Raw genomic sequence first — 216 nt, 5'->3', positions numbered from 1 at the left:
CGGCAGGACCGGCAACGACACCTCGTGGCCAGAGCCACAGCCCGGGGCCACGGACGAGGGACACGCTTCTGCCTGGGCCCTCTTGGGGGGCTTTGGCCTTGGCTCCACATCGCTTTGGAGGGGCTTATTGCCTTGGGGTGCTGTGAATGTGACAGGAGGGTGCGGGGAAGGTGGTGGCATTGTCACCACACACCCTCTTTTGCAAGAGCAGCCCCC

The sequence above is a fragment of the Antrostomus carolinensis genome, unplaced genomic scaffold (assembly GCF_000700745.2).
Source record: "Antrostomus carolinensis isolate BGI_N321 unplaced genomic scaffold, ASM70074v2 scaffold32981, whole genome shotgun sequence".
Lineage (NCBI taxonomy): Eukaryota > Metazoa > Chordata > Aves > Caprimulgiformes > Caprimulgidae > Antrostomus > Antrostomus carolinensis.
The sequence above is the reverse complement of the archived record's forward strand: the minus strand, read 5'-3'. Positions refer to the sequence as shown.